This window comes from Pristiophorus japonicus, chromosome 3 (assembly GCF_044704955.1).
Source record: "Pristiophorus japonicus isolate sPriJap1 chromosome 3, sPriJap1.hap1, whole genome shotgun sequence".
Lineage (NCBI taxonomy): Eukaryota > Metazoa > Chordata > Chondrichthyes > Pristiophoridae > Pristiophorus > Pristiophorus japonicus.
Window position 1 is genome coordinate 254,871,431 of NC_091979.1, and position 21,926 is coordinate 254,893,356.

Here is a 21,926-nt window from a genome sequence, read left to right on the forward strand (position 1 = left end):
TCTCCAACCAGGGGAAACAATCTCTCACCATCTACCCTGTTCCAACATTGGGGTTTGTATTTGTAGGGGGATCAGTCCTATTGCCCAATCATAGCTGGAGATGTTACTTTAGGTTGATTAACGATCTGTGCGCGCCCAAAGCTGATCAGTTCAACATGTATGGTTAGAGCTTTAAATAAGACTAATTCCTATTAAAAGTGCATTTGAATTCTGACTAGCACGTTGGTCAATACATTTTATACCAACATTCCTCTTGAACGACCTTCTATTCACCAGAACTACCTGCCTATCCTCCCACCCGTTGTACATTTGATGATTAACCATTGGTTATTATTGGTTCTTACAGTAAATTATATCACAAACTGGAGATGAATCCCAACTTATCTACCACTATATGCTTCAATCTTAACACACAGTGACAAGAAGTTTAATGAATTCTTAGAATTTTCTGCAGGGGATTTTGATCCAGTAATCCATTGATTTTTTTCAATCAAAGCTCCGTGTAACTTGAAATTATTGTTGCTTTCAAAGAAGTCACGTAGGGAAATTATAATTGGATCCAGCTATTGACTGACTTAGGCAAGGAGTGTCTTCTTGTATTCCAGTCCAAAAGTAAAAGTGTAATTTTCTTCCAATGTTTTGACGAATAAGTGTACATCTACAAGGCACAAGTCAGGAATGTGATGGAATACTCTCCACTTACCTGACAAGTGCAGCTCCAACAACTCTCAAGAAGTTTGACACCATCCAGGACAAAGCAGCCCACTTGATTGGCTCCCCATCCACCACCTTCAACATTCACTCCCTCCACCACCGGCACACCGCAGCTGCAGTGTGTACCATCTACAAGATGCACTCCAGGCTTCTTCGACAGCACCTCCCAAACCTGCGACCTCTACCATCTAAAAGGACCTGGGAACACCATCACCTGCACGTTACCCTCCAAGTCACACACCATCCTGACTGGGAAATATATCGTCATTCCTTCATCGTCGCTGGGTCAAAATCATGGAACTCCCTTCCTAACAGTACCACATGGACTGCAGCGGTTGAAGAGGGCGGATCACCAGCACCTTGTCAAGGGCAAATAGGGATGGGCAATAAATGCTGGCCTTACCAGCAATGTCCACATCCCAGAATGAATAAATACTTTAAATATATTGCTGTTAACATTTATCTTCTGCTAGGTAGCCTTTCTAAATCTCCATTATAGACTGATGAAAACAGAATGAAAGAACCAGTGAGGTGCTGTTTAACGGCAGAAGCTTATCATGAAATGGTTAGACTGTGTATAACATAAATCATTACACTCTTGGCCAATCAGTGCTGGAGTGAGAAAGTATTGCTGGTGGTCGCAAAACATGCCAACATTGTAAAGTGTATGTGGGGAATTTCTCTGGCTGTTATATTGAGTGAAATTTTAAACAGGTTCTTTCAGAAAATCTTTACAATTTTCACGAGTCGACTGACCGGAAGAAATCTTTGTGAACACATTTCCAAAACCACCGCACATAATGAACAGAGGAATTCCTGCCCGCCTTCACTTGAATTTAGAACTGAAACATGAACACTTTAAAAAGAAAAGAAAGACTTGCATCTATATAGTGCCTTTCACGACCACCGGACGTCGCAAAGTGCTTCACAGCCAATGAAGTACTTTTGGAGTGTAGTCACTGTTGTAATGTGGGAAACGTGCAGCCAATTTGCACACAAGCAAGCTCCCACAAATATGATAATGATCAGATAATCTGGGTTTGTTATGTTGATTGAAGGATAAATATTGGCCAGCGCACCAGGGATAACTCCCCTGCTCTTTCTTCAGAATAGTGTCATGGGATCTTTTACATTCACCTGAGAGAGCAGACAGGGCCTCGGTTTAACATCCCAATATGTGTTCAAGTTCCTGGAGTGGGACCTGAACCCACAATCTTCTGACTCAGAGGTGAGAGTGCTACCCACTGAGCCACAGCTGACACTGCCCCACTGACTTTACCCCACTGAAAGATGTTTTTAAACTATCTCCCAACAAAAGGCAAGGATAACCTCAAAATTATTGAATGGACATTCTGTTGCGAAGCAGCCCGCCAGACACTCACTGGTTGTGGGTTTAGATGGATGGTGGGGCGGGGGAGAATGCAAGGGAACAAATCTTATGGGCGACTGAGGGAAATATCCTCCCTGTGAGAAAGAGTCATAAGAACATAAGAACATAAGAATTAGGAACAGGAGTAGGCCATCTAGCCCCTCGAGCCTGCTCTGCCATTCAACAAGATCATGGCTGATCTGGCCGTGGACTCAGCTCCACTTACCCACCCGCTCCCCATAACCCTTAATTCCCTTATTGGTTAAAAATCTATCTATCTGTGATTTGAATACATTCAATGAGCTAGCCTCAACTGCTTCCTTGGGCAGAGAATTCCACAGATTCATAACCCTCTGGGAGAAGAAATTCCTTCTCAACTCGGTTTTAAATTGGCTCCCCCGTATTTTGAGGCTGTGCCCCCTAGTTCTAGTCTCCCCGACCAGTGGAAACAACCTCTCTGCCTCTATCTTGTCTATCCCTTTCATTATTTTAAATGTTTCTATAAGATCACCCCTCTTCCTTCTGAACTCCAACGAGTAAAGACCCAGCCTACTCAATCTATCATCAAAAGGTAACCCCCTCATCTCCAGAATCAGCCTAGTGAATCGTCTCTGTACCTCCTCCAAAGCTAGTATATCTTTCCTTAAGTAAGGTGACCAAAACTGCACGCAATACTCCAGGTGCAGCCTCACCAATACCCTGTTGCAGAAGGACCTCCCTGCTTTTGTACTCCATCCCTCTCGCAATGAAGGCCAACATTCCATTCACCTTCCTGATTACCTGCTGCACCTGCAAACTATCTTTTTGGGATTCATGCACAAGGACCCCCAGGTCCTTCTGCATCGCCAGCATGTTGTAATTTCTCCCCATTCAAAGAATATTCCCTTTTACTGTTTTTTTTTCCAAGGTGGATGACCTCACATTTTCCGACATTGTAATCCATCTGCCAAGCCTTAGCCCATTTGCTTAACCTATCTAAATCTCTTTGCAGATTCTCTGTGTCCTCGACACAACCCGCTTTCCCACTAATCTTTGTGTCATCTGCAAATTTTGTTAAACTACACTCTGTCCCCTCTTCCAGGTCATCTATGTATATTGTAAACAGTTGTGGTCCCAGCACCGATCCCTGTGGCACACCACTAACCACCGATTTCCAACCTGAAAAGGACCCATTTATCCTGACTCTCTGCTTTCTGTTAGTTAGCCAATTTTCTATCCATGCTAATACATTTCCTCTGACTCCGCGTACCTTTATCTTCTGCAGTAACCTTTTGTGTGGCACCTTATCGAATGCCTTTTGGAAATCCAAATACACCACATCCATCGGTACACCTATATCCACCATACTCGTTATATCCTCAAAGAATTCCAGTAAATTAGTTAAACATTAGTTAAACTATAACAGTGACTAGACTCCAAAAGCTATTAAATGGCTGTAAATGGGTTTGAGACATTCGTTCGTCGTGAAAGGCGCTATATAAATGTAAGTCTTTCTTTTCTTTCTTTAACCAATGCCAACAAAACCAGATAGGCCAGGATTTTGCATTAAGGATAGTCGGAAAGCAACTTTTGGAGTATGCACATGCGCAATTAAATGCGGAAATCCGGAAGTTGCTGTCCGATTTGCCCTGTTTCTCCACAAGCTGTGCTGTACCAGAACCTCGCCAATAGGCTCGGCATTGAAATCCATGTAAGGGCGTGAAGTTGCTGTACTTACTCACTCGCTACCCACTAAACACACCAGAAGTTAGGGCTGGTGCATTCAGGTGTAAGGGAATTTTTAATGGTGTGGTAAGTCTTAATTAATGTCAAACAAATTCTCTAGAACTGAAAATTATATTTTACAAGTGTGGAGTCTCATTCCTTCAGAATTTAATTATTGTTGGAGATTTAACAAAATTAAAATGTAAAATAATTTTTTTTTTACTTTTTCTTTATGCCTCTTTTATCTTTCCCCTTTCCCACTCTTTATTTTGCTTTCTGTATGTGAGAAATATTCTAATTTATACTTCCTGGTTTGGACTCTGCAGCCCTGACTTTGACATGGGTGGGTTTTCTGACTGGGGGGGCAAGAGTTTTTGGTCGCCCCGCATGCTGTGCAGTTTTAACGTCACAGCGCGTGTCTTATTTATCAGTATGTTCCCCATCTGGAAGCCAGCCGATTGACAGACTTGGCTCCCTGTTCAGCTGGAAATGCTCTGCCGGAGGCTGCAGCCAGGTTAGTGGTAGCATGGGAGGGGGGATCCGGATATTGGGGGTGGTGGGGGGGGTTGGTCGCCAATACCATCAGGGATCCGGATCTTGGTGGTGTCAGCCAATCCCGGGGGGCGGAGGGTGGTCTGATCAGGAGGGAGGGGTGGTTTCGGCAGTCCCCTGAGGGGGCGTGGGTGTGGTCTGATCACAAGGAGGGGGTTGGTGATCCAGGGGAGTGTAATCCCGGGGGTGGGGGGGAGGCGATGCTGGGCAGGGAAGCAGGTAAGCTTGGTGGGCTGGGAGGAAACACTCCTACTCCTCTTGGCCTACAAGCAATGCTGTAAAGGCATTTACCTCTTCAACGAAGCAGTCCTTGCCTTCATTTCACTGCCGGGTTTCCCAAGGCCTGGGAAACCTGCCTGGCTAGGGTTGAAATTGGAAGTCAGGTTAAATCTGAGGTATGCAGCCACATTATAATATTTAAGTGGCCAACCCACCTCCTGGAAGCGGATTGGTTGCCCGCCCCCCCATCCTGCATCTGTTGAAACTGGAAGTGGGCAGGTTTGGGAGACTGGGTTGGGGTTGAGTTTGAGAACTTTTAACATTTTCACAACTTACCCGAACTCAAACCCACCCCGTTTGGATGGGGTTAAAATTCCAATCTGCATGGCTCAGTGAGATTTCTGTGAGCTGATTGGTTGAAGAGCCACGCTATTGCTGACCCTGCTCACATATGCCGCAGATCCCTCTGAGATGCATGATGACAGCAAGTTACTGCTCAAAAGCCCATGAAAAGTCTGTGGGCAGCAATAAGCATAGTGGACAGTGAATGCCATTGCTTCACTGCTGGCCACAAAAATCTGGGCCATTAACTGGTCATCCATCTCATTGCTGTATGGGGCACTTTGTTACATGCAACATTGCTGCTGTGTTTGCTTACACAGCAACACTTGAAAGTAATTCACTGTCTGTGGAACAGCTTGAGATATTTCTGAGGTATGATATAAGTGCAAGTACCTCATTGTTTCCAATGCATTCAGATTTCAACAAAATTACCAAGTATGAGGCTAGATAGTAGGGATGGGCTGTTTGTGGGCCAAGTTGCCCGTTGCCAACCTGCTAATTGGAAAAAGACCCCCAGTGAGTATTGGCAGACTATTCCACCATGACGAGATCACAGTCATGATTGATCATGGCCTTACTTAGGCATTTTCCAGCAAGAATTACTGGATGGAAATCAGGAGCATTAAACCGGTTGATTGTTTTCCTCTGCCCTGGCCCAGAGGGTCTCGCAGCAACTGTAAACCCCTAACTGCTTGAAACCAGCTACTCCACACATTCCAGGAATCAAATCTGGGCCTGTGCTTTCTGGCTGGCACAGTGGTGTACTGAGTGCTGCTTTTACCTGCTCAGCCAAAAGGGGAGCCACGCAAATCACTAGGGAGTAGTGAGATGTGTGTCTGTGGCTCCCATTAGGTTACATGCCTGTTCCCCTCCTTTCTGTAGTAATTTAAAAAAATTTAAAAACCTATCTAATTCCTTCCCTTTTCCTGCGTAACTGAAGTGTCGTTTATACAAATGAACAATCAACAATAGTTTAGCACACACAGTGACACAGCCTTAATCTTGGGTTACAAATCATTACATTTTGATCTTCTTCAGCGGCACCTCCCAAGCCCGCAACTTCTCCCACCTAGAAGGGCAAGGGCAGCAGGCGCATGGGAACCCCATCACCTGCAAGTTCCCTTCCAAGTCACACACCATCCTGACTTGGAAATATATCATCGTTCCTTCATCACCCCGGGTCAAAATCCTGAAACTCCCTCCCTCACAGCACCACACGGACTGCAGCGTTTCAAGAAGGCGGCTCACCACCATCTTCTCAAGGGCAATTAGGGATGGGCAATAAATGCTGGCCTCGCCAGCGACGCCCACATCTTGGAACTCATTTTTTTAATTCGGTCAGGCAGAGTCAGCATGGATTTATGAAGGGGCAGTCGTGTTTGACAAATTTGCTGGAATTCTTTGAGGATGTAACGAACACGATGGATAAAGGGGAACCAGTGGATGTGGTGTATTTGGATTTCCAGAAGGCACTTGATAAGATGCCACATAAAAGGTTACTGCATAAGATAAAAGTTCACAGGGTTGGGGTTAATATATTAGCATGGATAGAGGATTGGCTAACTAACAGAATACAGAGTCAGGATAAATGGTTCATTCTCGGGTTGGCAATCAGTAACTAGTGGGATGCCACAGGGATCAGTGCTGGGACCCCAACTATTTACAATCTATATTAACGACTTGGAAGAAGGGACTGAGTGTAATTTAGCCAAGTTTGCTGACAATACAAAGATGGGAGAAAAAGCAATGTGTGAGGAGGACACAAACAATCTGCAAAAGGACATAGACAGGCTAAGTGAGTGGGCAAAAATTTGGCAGATGGAGTATAATGTTGGAAAGTGTGAGGCCATGCACTTTGGCAGAAAAAATCAAAGGGCAAGTTATTATTTAAATGGAGAAAAATTGCAAAGTGCTGCAGTACAGTGGGACCTGGGGGCATTTGTGCATGAAACACAAAAGGTTAGTATGCAGGTACATCAAGTGATCAGGAAGGCCAATGGAATCTTGGCCTTTATTGCAAAGGGGATGGAGTATAAAAGCAGGGAAGTCTTGCTACAGTTATACAAGGTATTGGTGAGGCCACACCTGGAATACTGTATATAGTTTTAGTTTCCATATTTACGAAAGGATATACTTGTTTTGGAGGCAGTTCAGAGAAGGTTCACTAGGTTGATTCCGGAGATGAGGGGCTTGACTTATGAGGAAAGGTTGAGGGGGTTGGGCCTCTACTCATTGGAATTCAGAAGAATGAGAGGTGATCTTATCGAAAGATTATGAGGGGGCTTGACAAGGTGGATGCAGAGAGGATGTTTCCACTGATGGGGGAGCCTAGAACTAGAGGGCATGATCTTAGAATAAGGGGCAGCCCATTTAAAACTGAGAAGAGGAGGAATTTTTTCTCCGAGATTTGTAAATCTGTGGAATTCACTGCCTCAGAGAGCTGTGGAAGCTGGGACATTGAATAAGTTTAAGACAGAGATTGACAGTTTCTTAACCGATAAGGGATTAAAGGGTTATGGGGAGCAGGCAGGGCAGTGGACCTGAGTCCATGATTGGATCAGCCATGATCGTATTAAATGGCAGGGCAGACTCGAGGGACTGTATGGCCGACTGCTCCTATTTCTTATGTTCGTATGTTCTTATAAGAAAATGGCAACACCCACAGAAAATGAGGTTTTTACGGAAAGGTCATTGACCTGAGACAATTTCTAAAATCTTTCAAGCCAATGTTCTTTTAAAACAAATCTCCACCACAGCAATCCTCTTGGGCCTTTAGACAATTTTGTTACAATCGAAAACATACTGAATCGATGATAATGTCTGATTCAGGCTTCAGTTGACTAACATTGTTGTACTAATTCTTTAAAAAACACGTCATCAGTGAAACAGCAGACATACCAACATATTCGTTACTAGGATCACACGATGTGATTTCAATAACCTATTAATGCGTGGTGATTGGATAAGTTGCAATGCTTTTCTCCAGTAAGTTCCACTGTCTCTTCTGCCTTCCAGCAAGCATGCACACCAATCCTCTCTACTCACACAAACAAAAAGAAAATCTGATGGAAGAACAGATAATGCTGGAAACATTCAGCAGGTCAGCCAGCATCTGTGGAAAGGCCACCCACAGGTCCAGGCAGAATGCAGCCCATGGGATGTGGTCGTTCTGACTGCCTGCGCCTAAAAAAACTCACCTATTCTCCGGCTCCCTGCAGGTCCTCTGGAGCTGGGCGCGACGCAGCACGAGCTGTAGGGGGCGGAGCCAGGTCCCTGCACTGAAAACAGTGCCGGGACCTATGCACATGAGCTACAGTGGGCGCACATGTGCAGTAGCTCCAGGCGCCCAAAACTGTGTGGGCGAGGCCCAAAGCCCTGGCCGAATGGCCTCACTGGGGCTGCGTGGATAAGGCTCCTCCCACCCGACTGGACCCGACCCCCGCTCTCCCCACCACCCCCCCAGCCTCGGCGACCCGACCGCCGCTCTCCCCCACCCGACCCAACCTCCACGACTCTCTCCCCCCGCCCCCCACCCCCGCACGACTCTCCCCGACTTCCGCGACTCTTTCCCCCCCCCCCCCCCCCACCGGACCTCCGCGACTCTTTCCCTCCCCCGCGGACCTCCGCGACTCTCCCCCCCTCCCCCCCCGGACCTCCGGGACTCTCACCCCCCGCCCCGGACCTCCGTGACCCCACCCCGCAACCCCCCCCCCCACTCCCGAGACCCACGCCACCTACCTGTAAATCCAGCCCGAAGTCTTGGGCCCGGCCATTCAGCCTCCTTCTCTCTCCCCTCCATCCTCCCTCCTCACTCCTCTCTCTCCCTCCCTCCTCTCTCTCCTTCCCTCCTCTCTCTCACTCCCTCCCCCTCACGCTCTCCTTCCCTCCCTCTCTCCTTCCCTCCCTCCCTCTCTCCTTCCCTCCCTCCTTCCTCCTTCCCTCCCTCCTCTCTTCTTCCCTCCCTCTCTCCTTCCCTCTCTCCTCTCTCCTTCCCTCCCTCCCTCTCTTCTTCCCTACCTCCCTCCTCTCTCCTTCCCTCTATCCCTCCTCTCCCTCCCTCCTCTCTCCTTCCCTCCTCTCTCCTTCCCTCCCTCCCTCCTTCCCTCCCTCCCTTCCCTCTCTCCTTCCCTTCCTCCCTCCCTCTCTCCTTCCCTCCCTCCCTCCCTCTCTCCTTCCCTCCCTCCCTCTCTCCTTCCCTTCCTCTCTCCTTCCCTCCCTCCCTCCCTCCCTCTCTCCTTCCCTCCCTCCCTCCCTCTCTCCTTCCTTCCCTCCCTCCCTCTCTCCTTCCCTCCCTCTCTCCTTGCCTCCCTCCCTCCCTCTCTCCTTCCCTCCCTCCCTCTCTCCTTCCCTCCCTCCTCTCTCCTTTCCTCCCTCCTCTCTCCTTCCCTCCTCTCTCCTTCCCTCCCTCCCTCCTCTCTCCTTCCCTCCCTCCCTCCTCTCTCCTTCACTCCCTCCCTCCTCTCTCCTCCCCTCCCTCCCTCCTCTCTCCCTCCTCCCTCCCTCCTCTCCCACCCTTTCAGACAGTGAGTTCCAGACCCCCACCGCCCTCTGGGTGAAGTAATGTTTCCTCATCTCCCCTCTAATCCTTCTACCAACTACTTTAAATCTATGCCCCCTGGTTACTGCAAAGGGAACTAGGTCCTTTCTATCCATTCTATTTAGATCCCTCATAATTTTACACACCTCAATTAAATCTCCCCTCAGGCTCCTCTGTTCTGAGGAAAACAACGTGTAGCCTATCCAAACTTTCCTCATAGCTAAAGTTTTCAATTAACCTCTAGTAAGTTCTCTGTTATCCCCTCTGTACCCTTTCTAGTGCAATCACATCGTTCCTGTAATGTGGTGACCAGAACTATACGCAGTACTGAAGCTGTGTCCTAACTAGTGTTGTATACAGTTCTAGCGTAATCTCGCTGCGGTTGTATTCAATGCTCGGCTAATAAAGGAAAGCATTCCGTATGCCTTTTTAACTACCTTATCGACCTGTCCTGCTACCTTTAAGGATCTGTGGACATATACTCCAAGGTCCCTCTGTTCCTCCACACCGCTCAGTATCCTCCCATTTATTGTGTATTCTCTTGCCTTGTTGCCCCTCCCAAAATGCATGACCTCACGCTTTTCCGGATTGAATTCCAATTTCCACTTTTCTGCCCAACTGACCAGTGTCTCTGGAGAAGGAGCACGCGGTGTCCACCAGTACGCTTGAGGCCTTCCACGACCAGGAACTGGAGGGAATAATGGATGCGAGTGGCAATATTATTATTTTATTTGATAAGTTTCCTTTTTTTTGTGGTTTAGCTCTTTATTAGTTGTGCCCCTTTAAAGTGGGGGCACTTTTGTTAGGTTTTTATTTGATGACACTGGGGAAACCAAGTGTCTCCTTATGGGTTTTATAAGAAAAGGCATCTGCGGAAAGAGCAGAAAAGTTAACGTTTTAGATGTAGAGCTTTCAACTCTGTTTCCTCTCTACTCTTTAGTGAAGAGAGGAAATGTGCAAAAGGACCATTCTGCTGACACCGGTATCAATGGGCTCAAGTTTCGGACCCCTGCTAGAACGGCGCACATCGGAGAGACCCGCCTAATTTGTAGAACAAAAATTGCGCCGAATACTTACCTCACGATTCTCCGATATCGGTAGGCCCGTTTCCAGCTCGGCGCGGTATAGCAGGAGCTGCTGGGGGCGGAGTTACAGCCCTGCGCCAAAAACAGTGCCGGCAGCTGCACGCGTGCGCAGTGGAGGCTGCGCACGTGCACAGTAGCTCCTGGCCCTCGCAGTGCGTCCTGTCTCCGGGCGACGACCCTATCCCTGGCCGAAGGGACGTCGCCCCTATCCCGGGCCGAGTGACCTGACACCTCTTACCTCGTCGGCGGTGGGGCCCACCTGCCCGGCATCTCGCTGAGTGCGAGCCCCGCCCAAAGTCCTTCGCGGCGGCCCGGCTTCTCGGTGCGGGCTGCGGCACAGTCGGCGGTGGGGCCCACCTGCCCAGCATCTCGCTGGGGGCGGGCCCTGCCCGAAGTCCTGGGCAATGACCGGGCCCGCCTGACTGTCATTTCCTGGGAGGATCCCATCCCAGCATGCTGTTGGAGGGCTCCCGGTGCTGCAGTAGGTGAGTAGAAACGTAATTTTTAACTTATTGATTGATTTTTTATTATTTTTAAAAAAATGTATTTTTAATTTTTTTGGTTTGATTTATTGGTTGATTTATTGATCATTTATTATTGATGATGGCTCTTTATTTGTAAAAGTGAAGTTTTAATGTTGTAAACTTCCCTTCCCCCCTCCCCATCTCTCGTTCCCTGCGCCTAATTTCTAAAGTGTAGGCAAGGTTTTTCTGAGCGTACAAAAATCCACACTTACTCCATTCTAAGTTAGTTTGGAGTAAGTTTTCGCTGCCTAAACTTGCAAAACAGGCGTAAGTGGCTGGACACGCCACCTTTTGAAAAAAAAATCTGTTCTAAAATGAAACTATTCCAACTCACTAGAACTGGAGCAAACTAAATGCCGAGAATTGCAGTTTCTAAGATGCTGCATTCTAAACAGTGGAACTTTGATTATATGGGATAATAGCAGTTGCCGGTAAATCAAGACTCTCTATTCTATTGTACAGTGCTGTAATGTATGCATCTGCGAGTATGCTCACAGGTTTGTATAACTGTTGCTGCACGCGGCCTTCCACGAGAGGTGGGCGCCGGTGGGACTGGAGTGCATCATCACGTCTGGCAACCAAATTTTAATTTGATTTTATGTTTTAAAGTTTAATTTGTTTTAATTGCTGGGGTTTTTAGTGTCCCCCTCCCCTTTTATAGGGGCACTTGTAAAATTTAGGATTTTGTTGCCCAAAAAAATCACCAAAAAAAAGTAAAAAACCCCCCCAAAAAAACATAAAAAGAAGGCAGGTATAAGTGTCTGGAGTGTCCCCCAGATCGGGGGGCACTCGATCTAATGTTTGTTTTGTACTCTCTAAAAGAGTTGTAGAACTGGTGTATTGTGAGTGGCTTAGCCAGTCACATGATGTTCACAAGACTCAATAAAATCCCAGCCAGTTGGGTCTCGGTTATCCACAATGAGGTATGCAGTTGTGAGCCTAGTGAATGAACTGGTAATGTGTAGTGTGATTGTTAAACCTTTGTTAATAAACCAACTAGTTCTTAATAGCAATGTGTTGCTATGAATTCTTAAGCAAAGAACCCATGAAGCAAATACATTACATGTGCCTTTCCCCCCTTTCCCAGCTCAGCTTTCTCCAGCTGTAGTCACCTTCGTCACCCCCACCAGCACGATCAGACAGCACCTGCGAGATTAATTAATGAGCTAACCCGCCATCTCAAATCTCCCCTACACTTATCCTCATGACTCGGGCCATCAGATCTGCCACTGACGCAAGAGATCTGGCAAATATTGCTCTGCTGAGGTAAGTGTCAAAAGTAATTTTCTCCCTCCTGTAGCAATCATAATGGCAGCCTCCGCAAGGCTGATCTAAGCAAAGCTGCTCACCTTAACATCAGTGTTAAGTCTGCCTGTTTAAATGTGCTCCCACAGCAAGCAGTCTCTGTTAAACAGTACTTCTTCCTTTATGAATAATGGATTAAATGTCGGTAAGTGTCTCCAGTGATCCTGGGCCAATTCTGCAACATTACTGAGCGAGGTTGGTTGGCTTTCACTGCATAATGTCTTCTCTGTTTAAAGAAAATTCTTCTCATTACCGAAACAATTCAGTTACTGTTAGTTTTTGTTAAAACAATTTATGGGTGAGTGTTTTGAGCTCATCAATGTATATGGGAAGGGGGGAGGAAGAGGAGGGGCAGTGTGGGTGAAGCACTTTCTACTTGGTGGAACTATTGCCAATATCAAGCATTATCTGGTCAGATTATAGTTAACTTTTGACTTATTATTACATCATTTTAATGTAATACATAGAAGATTTCGAGTTGAATAAATTTAATTTCGAGGTTCTATGGACCAGCTAATGTGACTCTCTGACTGGAATTTTAATTTGGAGCCGGGTAGGGAGCGGGAGAGCTGGAAATCAGTTGGGAAATTCAGGTGGACAGGTGTCCCGTGGGCCTTGCTGAATTTAATGGCGGGGCCTGACTACCATTTCAGCGCACTGATTCCTGCCCGCTGCCAGCCAGCCAGATGGAGAGGCTGGCTATCTGTCGGGTGGGTAGTCCTGTGGCACCAGGCCGCAGAAAAGAGGGAGAAATCGTGGGGGCAGAGAGGGATCAGGGGCCTGGAGGGGGGAGGTCATAAGGGGAGCAGGGGCTGGAGGGCGGAGGTCATAAGAGGATCAGGGGCTGGAGGGCGGAGGTCAGAAGGGGATTGGGGGCCAGAGAGGAATTGGGGCCCAGCGGAGGGGGTGCAAAATCGGAGATCAGAAGCCTTGTTTGCGGGGTGGGGGGGAGGTGCTTAGAGGCCTCAGAGGGCGATCGAAGGAGTCAGGGCCGTGGGATATAGTGGAGGATATTCGATCGCGGGGTTTGGTGACGTAGGGTCGTGGATCCAGCAGGTAAGTAGAAAGGCACTTACCTCCTGGACCCAGCAGTCCTCATCTTCCTTTAGCTGGCCCCTGGACCAGCCAGAATTAAATTTAAAATGGTGGATCACCATGAGGAACAAAATCTCATAATATTTAAAGTGCTAACCCACCTCCTGGGAGCGGGTTGGCTGCTTTCCCCCGACCAGCCTCATAGTCTCAGTTTGTTTCTGTGTCTCTTTTATATACACACACATACATACACACTCTCGCTGTTTGAAAAACATTGGGGCTAAAATTCCATGGATGTTCCGCTGAGCTCCTGCTATAACTCCTGACGGGAGATCGGGGGAACTTCCAGCGAAGTATTGGAAGTGAGCATTTCCCAGGGCTTTCCAATGGTCTCCCACTGGATTTGCGACAGTGGGAGCCCTGTGGAACTTCAGCCCATGAAATGTAAACTTTACTTGTATAATTGATACTTACCTCCAATGTCTAAATAACATTGCTCTAATAAATCGGAGGTATCCTCTCTCTGTTAAGATTAAGTCCCCACTCTATTTTCAATCATTCTACTGGCCCTGGAAGACCTGATTGTACACAACCAAGGGGACCTGAAGCTGATGGACAGTTTTCTCTTGCCTTAATATCAGCCTTCTAGATGGACCATTGTGTGAAGCCTGGAAACTTATGGGGGCCGAAATTCAGTCTCCTGAAAATGCTTCTTACCGCCAGAAAGCAGCGCCCACACGGCGGAGTTGAATGGCCGCCAATTTGGAGTCGAATGGCCGCCGCTCGTGAAATTCTCCTCGGTGTTTTTTCCGACAGTCCCCACTTCCGCCCTGCTGCTGCTGACCCCATCAAAGTGCGCACCGCCGATCTCCCACACCTCAATTCAGGGGAAAAAATCTTTGGGCCGCCGAGTGGTGCCCCCGACAGTTTTTGCTGTCGGTGCACTGTGTTCGCTGTGTGTGCGACATGGCTGTGCGGCGGCCATTTTAGTTTTTTTGTCAGCTGACTGCCAGGTCGGCCCGACAATTATGTCTCTCCCCCCCCCTGGGTTTGGCCGGGCCGCCAACAGGCAACCTGGCACTCCCTCTATATTCACTAAATATATTCAAAAAGGAATTAGATGTAGTCCTTACTACTAGGGGGATCAAGGGGTATGGCAAGAAAGCAGGAGTGGGGTACTGAAGTTGCATGCTCAGCCATGAACTCATTGAATGGCGGTGCAGGCTCGAAGGGCCGAATGGCCTACTCCTGCACCTAGTTTCTATGTTTCTATGTTTCTATTTATTGAGGATGGGGAGGAGGCTTGTAGCCTTGTTTCAAATTAAAATTGTGGCTAATCTGGATCTGGTGTATTGGACAATTAATAATTTGTCGTTGAGACTGCAAGCTAGTTGGAAGGTCCATATCAGATAACAAAGCTTTGCATAGAACATTCTCACGGTTCTTCAGTGTGAAGCTAGATTTGGAATACACTGTGATTAACAAAACTCAGTTTGACTGAGCATCATGAATAACAACAACAACATGTCTTTATGCAGTGCCTTTAATGTAGTAAAACACCCCGAGGCGCTTCACAGGAGCGTTATCAAACAAAAGTTGACACCCAGCCATTAAGTAGAATTAGAATGTAGAATTAGGTCGATCCAATTTTCCTTTATTCTGGAGATATTAGGACAGATGACCAAAAGTTTGCTCAAAGAAATAGATTTTAAGGAACATCTTAAAGGAGGATAGAGAAGTAGAGAGACAGAGAGTGGGGTTTAGGAAGGGAATTCCAGAGTTTAGGGCCTAGGCAGCTGCAGGTCAGGCCAACAATGATGGAACACTGAAAATCGGGGATGGCCAAGAGGCCAGAATTGGAGGACCGCAGAGATCTCGGAGGGTTAGAGGGCTGGAAGAGGTTACAGAGGTAGTGAAGGGGGAGGCCTTGGAGGGATTTTTTAAAACAAGGATGAGAATTTTAAAATTGAGGCGTTGCCGGACTAGGAGCCAATGTAGGTCAGGGGTAATGGGTGAATGGGACTTGGTGTGAGTTAGAGAAGGTTCACTAGCTTGATTCCTGAGACGAAGGGGTTGAATTATGAAGAAAGGTTGAGCAAGTTGGACCTATACTCATTGGAGTTTAGAAGAATGAGGGGTGATCTGATTGAAACATATAAGATACTGAGGGGGCTCGACAAGGTTGATGCAGAGAGGATGTTTCCTCTCGAGGGGGAATCAAGAACTGGGGGGCATATTTTCAGAATAAGGGGTCCTATTTAGAACTGAGATAAGAAGGATTTTCTTCTCAGAGGGTCATAAATCTGTGGAATTCTCTGCCCCAGAAAGCTGTGGAGGCTGGGTCATCGAATATATTTAAGGTGGAGAAAGATTTTTGAGCGATAAGGGAATGAAGGGTTATGGGGAGCGGGCAGGGAAGTGGAGTTGAGTGCAAGATCAGATCAGCCATGATCTACTTAAATGGCGGAGCAGGATCGAGAGGCCAAATGACCTATTCCTGCTCCTATTTCTTACGTTCTTATGTTCTTAGGCACTCAAATCCTCTTGTAATAAAGGCCAACATACCATGTGCTTTGTTAATTGCCAACTGTACCTACATGCAGCAGAGTTTTGGATGAACTCAAGTTTACAAAGAAGGTAATTTTGTTGAAGAAAGAATTGATCTATAACTACCAGCTATACGCGATGAACAGACCATGCTCAGAGGTGGGTGGATAACAGAGTGAGTTCGAAACCCACCCGCAGCTCCAGAAATGAGGCCTGGGCTATTCAAGGGGTATGGAGAGAAAGCAGGAAAGGGGTACTGAGGTGAATGATCAGCCATGATCTTATTGAATGGTGGTGCAGGCTCGAAGGGCCGAATGGCCTACTCCTGCACCTATTTTCTATGTTTCTATGTTTAACTCGCGAGCCTCAATTAAATCCTGCCATCTGACTTGACGTCAGTGGGAACTGAGGGAAGATCACAGGGGCTGGACACTGCCCGTCGATACCAGACAGGGGGCGAGATTGACTTGGGGGCTATCCCATAGGCGGGGGCCTCACAATTGGTTTGGGTGAGGTGTCTGCGGCGGGGAGAGGCCAAAGCTTTCCTCATGGGGTCCAGTACTCCAACACCTGGCCCCACATCGAAAGCAAATAAATCTTACCTGTTTGGGCCATGGCTTCCCTTCCTGCTGCCTTCACCTGGTGGGAAAACGACAATGGGTTCTCCACTCAGACCAGTAGTTAAAACTGCAGTCGGGTGCCGATGGCCCCATTGGAGCCCAGTGTGCATATATAAAGGACCCCGCCAGATTAGGTAGGTAGAGCAAGTTAAGATTCAGAATGGTGGGGCCTACCGGGGGCTTTCCGTCAGGTAAGTAACCTGGGCAATTTTAACTGCCCAGTTTCTGTCCAGCGGTTGGATTAAAATTGTCCCTTTGGGATCAAATTTGGATCTTTCCAGATCCGCATGGCTCAGTATGAATTATGTTTAGATACTGTACTGAACCACTAGAGGATCCACCATGGTCAGATGTTTTGAAATACAGAACATTTGCTGATGCACTGAAAATTATTTCAAAACCAAAAATAATTCATAGAATCATAGAAAAATTATGACACAGACGGAGGCAATTCTGCCCATTGTGTCCGTGCCAGTTGAAAAAGAGCTACCCAGCCTAATCCCATCTTCCAGCTCTAGGTCTGTAGCCCTGTAGGTTATGGCTCTTTAAGTGCACATCCAAGTACTTTTTAAATGTGGAGAGGGTTTCTGCCTCTACTACCCTTTCAGGCAGTGAGTTCCAGACCCCCACCACGCTCTGGGTGAAGACATTTTTCCTCATCTCCCTTCGACTCCTTCTACCAACTACTTTAAATCTATGCCCCCCTGGTTATTGATCCCTCTGCTAAGGTAAATAAGTCCTTCCTTTCCACTCCATCTAGACTCCTCATAATTTTATACACCTCAATTAAATCTCCCCTTAGCCTCCTCTGTTCCAAGGATAACAACCCCAGGCTATCCAATCTTTCCTCATAGCTAAAGTTTTCTAGTCTGGCAACATCCTTGTAAATCCCCTCTGCACTCTTTCTAGTGCAATCACATCGTTCCTGTAATGTGGAGATCAGAACTGCACGCAGTACTCCAGCTGTGGTCTAATTAGTGTTGTATACAGTTCTAGCATAACCTCACTGCTCTTATGTTCTGTGCTCGGCTAATAAAGGAAAGCATTCCGTATGTCTTTTTAACTACCTTATTGACCTGTCATGCTACCTTTAAGGATCTGTGGACAAATGCTCCAAGGTCCCTTTGTTCCTCCACACCTCTCAGTATCCTCCCATTTATTGTGTATTCCCTTGCCCTGTTGCTCCTCTCCAAATTCATTACCTCACACTTTTCTGGATTGAATTGCATTTGCCAATTTTCTGCCCAATTGACCAGTTAATCGATATCTTCCTACAGTCTACAGTTTTCCTCCCCACTGTCAACCAATTTTTGAATCATCTGCAAGTGTCTTTATCATTTAAGTCTAAATCATTAACATATATTACAAAAAGTAAGGGAGCGACTACTGAGCACTGTGGAACCCCACTGGAAACAATCTCCCAGTCGCAAAATTTTCCATCAACCATTACCCTTTGCTTCCTGCCACTGAGCCAATTTTGGATCCAATTTGCCACTCTCCCATGGATCCCATGGGCATTTACTTTTTTGATCAGCCTGCCATGTGGGACTTTGTCACAAGCCTTGCTAAAATCCATGTAAATTACATCAAAGCACTGCCCTTATCAACCCTCCTTGTTAGCTCCTCAAAGAATTCAATCAAGTTGGTCAACATGACCTTCCTTTAACAAGTCCATGCTGACTGTCCTTGATTAATCTGTGCCTTTCTAAATGAAGGTTTATACTGTCCCTCAGAATTGATTCCAGTAAATTGCCCACCATCGATGTAAAACTAAGTGGCCTGTAATTGCTCGGTTTATCTCTTCCTCCCTTTTTAAACAATGGTACAACATTATTTGTTCTCCAATCCCCTGGCACAATTCCTGTAGCCAGTGAGGATTGGGAAATGATGGTCAGAGCTTCCGCAATTTCCTCCCTTGCTTCTTTTAATAGCCTCGGATATATTTCATCCGGTCCTGGTGATTTATCTACTTTCAAGGATGCAAAACCCCTTAGTATTTCCTCTCTTACTATGTTTATCCTGTCCAATTTTTCACTATGTTCCTCCTGAACTCCAACGTTTGCATCACCCCCCCCCCCCTCCCCCCGCCCGTCTTTTGTGAAGATAGCCGCAAAGTATTCATTAAGTATCTTACTCACATTATCCGTTTTCACATATAGATCACCATTTTGGTCCCTAATAGGTCCTACTCTTTCCTTAGTTATCCTCTTGATCTTTATGTAATTGTAAAACATATTTGGGTTTTCTTTGATTCTACTTGCCAGTATTTTTTAATGCCCTCTTTCTGCTTTCCTAATTTCCTTCCTAATTTCACCCCTGCATTTTCTATACTCTTCTAGGTTTTCTGCCATATTGTACTCTCGGTATCTGATATAAGCTTCCCTTTTTTGCCTTATCTTACCCTGTATGCACCTTTTCATCCAGGTGGATTTGTCAGATCTACCCTTTTCCTTTTTTCTTTGTGGGAACATGTTTGCCCTGAATTCCATGTACCTCCTTCGTGAATGCCTCCCACTGCTCTGGCACTGATTTACCTTCATTGCACAAATTGCATTGAAGCAAACTATCTATGGCCAACATTCATGGAAATATAAGAGTGTACAGGCTGAAAAAAACCATGACAGACCACTGGCCAGTCCCAGAATTCCTAAAACACTATAGTGTACTCAGCACTCATATCCCTCAATCACTTCTTTCATCTAAAAGCTATTCCCTGTTTACAATTTCCACTTTATAACACAATTACAGTCCATGTTTAGAGCAAATTCAATTTTGCAAATAAATAGTTTGGTGTTTTCAGGAATTGTCCGATTGAGTATTTCCTTTACAACTGTTAAGTGCCCACTAAACTACCACATTGGGATCATTTGTTTAGCAACATTTTTTAGGCTAAAATCTACAGAACAGTTGCTCTCTAAATGTTACAGCAAAATCGTAAGAAAGTATAGAATAAGAGTGCCATCAAACCCGTTCATTTCACAGACTGTGTACAAATTACCCATTAATGGACTCTAACCCCACCTATTTAACTTCCTGAGGGAAAATATTCACAAAGATTAGCAAGCAAAAAGCCTATTCATTCAGTATTGCAGCTTCATTATTCAACCTTGGCCTGCTGTCCTCCATGGACAAGAATCCATCTTCTTCCCTGCTTCTTCAATACTGACACTATCCAGGGCCCTTTTCAACATCTCCATCTTGGCAGTAACCCGGCGGAGTAGATTGGCTGTCTGTTGGTATGAAAATCGGGTGGGTTCTACAATGGGCGGGCAAACTGTTCTGCCAGGTTAGTGTCCAGGTGGCCAATTTCAAAATGAGTACCTCCATGTCCCATGCACAAGAACGTAAAAAAAATAGAAAATAGGAGCAGGAGTAGGCTATACGGCCCTTTGAGCCTACTTAACCATTGTAAAGGAAGCACATGAAAAATGAATAAAGCATCAAAGTTCTCCTCAATATCTGTCTATCAGACGTCTAACAGGTCTTTATTTACAAAAGAAGCAACTAAATCATTAACATTAACCTTGAAAATGCACATCTAAATATGTGTGAGTGGAATAGGTAAGTTGCTTTTCTCTAGATAACATTTATGCCTTCACTTCAGATTCTGTTATGTTGCCTCATGCAGCAATATAGTAAGGTCCTTTATTTAACCACATAACTTTATTGCAGATACTGAAAATTTAAAACTAGAACAGAAAGTGCTGGAGACACTCAGCAGGTCAGGTAGCATCGGTCAAGAACACACGAGTCAGTTGGTGTTTCAGGTGTAAACCTTTGCTGAGAACTGACATTTTATCTTTACAGACATTTGCAGAACTGCTTGTAGCTTTCCAGTATTTAGTATTTTCAGAATTTTGGTGTTCACAGTTTTTCTTTTAATTACAAAACAGTAGCAACTGTGTCATCCAGATGAATAATTTTGAAGATAGGCATTTTACAAAACAAGGATTGACTCACTGTGGACTTGCTGGTCATAGTCTTCAGTACAGCGGATTATCTCATCAGAGGCTCTTGGAGCTTTCAAATTGTTGTATATTGAAGATAACATTCATATTGAGCATGCTGTAAGTCACTGTCCCCAAACCACACAAGCCCGTTTAAACATAACAATGACACAAACACTGTCTTCTGACGGCTACACAAACAAATCCCAAGATTTTACATGGCACTTCCATTTGATAGAATGGCTTTGACCCATGTCTGAGTGCAGATACAATTGTTTCAAGCATCACCATGACAAAGAACTATCAGCAGCCCCATTAGGAAGACATCAGTTGAACAAGCTGTCCTGCCCACACGTAATGACTATAGCTGCGAAGCATCTGTATTTGAGGATGATTAACCAATCATGGCTTAATAGGTAGAGGACATTTTTGTTCTTCCGGACCATTGATTCTGAAATCAATTGGAACAAAAATGATTGTCAAATGGAAACTTTCGAGGGAACTTTGTTTTTCTACAGTGAAGTCTATTAAATGAGGGACTGCAATATATCATATAATATATAATATAAAAACAGAGAATGCCGGAAGTACTCAGCAGGTCAGGCAGCATCTGTGGAGGGAGAAACAGACCCTTCGTCAGGACTGGAAAAAGTTAGAGATGTAACAGGTTATTAAGCAAGTGTAGGGGCAGGGAAAGGGGGAGAGGAGGAAAGAACAAAAGGGAAGGTCTGTGATAGGGAGGAAGGCAGAAGAGATTAAGATACAAAAGGGATGATGGTGTAAGGCAAAAGGAGATGGCAATGGGGAAAGTTAAGAAACAAAAGATGTGTCTAGATAGGGTGTAAATGGAAATAGCAGAATCATCAACAACTGCCATGGGAAAGAGAAAAAAACAAAAAAAAATAGGGGCAGGGGTGAAGGTCTGAAATTGTTGAACTCGATGTTGAGTCCAGAAGGCTGTAAAGTGCCTAAATGAAAGATAAGGTGCTATTCCTCAAACTTACGTTGAACTTCATTGGAACAGTGTAAGAGGCCAAGTATGGAGAGATCAGAGTGGGAGTGGAGTGGAGAATTAAAGTGACAGGCGACCGGAAGCTCGGGTTCATGCTTACGGACTGCAATATATAAAACTAGCCAATATCTGAAAAGCACATATTCTTAACATAGGAATCAATACATGTAGGACCAGATTTTGCTGGAGGGGGCAAGTCCTGTTAGTTAGACTTTTTCCCTCACCCTTCAGCTTGAAAATATTTTGTGCTATAAATTGCTTGAAGTATGAACTGATAACGGCATCAGGGACCTTGGGGAATGAAGAGACCAAAAGTCTATTTCCTGAACCAATGAAATTTAAACAAGGAAGCAGAGGAACGACAGAAATGGAAATGGGGTGAATTAGAGTCAAATCAGCAGCAGAAAGAGAAAA

At 45.7% G+C, this 21,926-nt stretch overlaps 1 pseudogene; it reads left to right on the top strand.

Annotated features, from left to right (window-relative positions):
• Positions 1-12,250: 12,250 nt before the first annotated feature.
• Positions 12,251-21,926, top strand: part of LOC139255633 (prolactin-releasing peptide receptor-like) — a 47,211-nt pseudogene continuing 37,535 nt past the window's right edge.